We start from the raw sequence: 472 nt of genomic DNA, 5'->3' as shown, positions 1-472 counted from the left end.
ATTATCTGTAACATTTAGAGTGATTATGAACAGAATTCCCTTTAATACGGTGGATTAGGGGAGATAACCAAGTGGTAATAAAACAGAGATGTGCACGGAGTCGTAGTGAGAAGCGCTGGCAATGTGATTCCATCATCCAATGGCGCGAGTCCGTTTATCATGTGACTGTTTGCACGCGCGTGACCCTGAGCACACGCAGAAAAACAGAGAGAAACACAAACACGCACGCACACGTGCACACTCACAATCGCTTAGTAACTCAGTGAAGCTCACGTGCACAAGCATACACACACAAGTCCACACAAAGACGTACACATGCATAAATCACACACACACACGGGCAGGTGTACGTGCATACACACATTGGCCATTGCAGTGGATACAAACCTGGCCTTGGGTCGAGTGTAATTTGGTGTTTCCTGCTGCTGCCAAAAGCGTGTGCGCCTCCCAATTTAGAAAAAAAAAATACAGT

The sequence above is a fragment of the Anguilla rostrata genome, chromosome 1, assembly GCF_018555375.3.
Source record: "Anguilla rostrata isolate EN2019 chromosome 1, ASM1855537v3, whole genome shotgun sequence".
In the NCBI taxonomy this organism is placed as follows: domain Eukaryota; kingdom Metazoa; phylum Chordata; class Actinopteri; order Anguilliformes; family Anguillidae; genus Anguilla; species Anguilla rostrata.
This window is presented reverse-complemented; position numbering follows the sequence as displayed.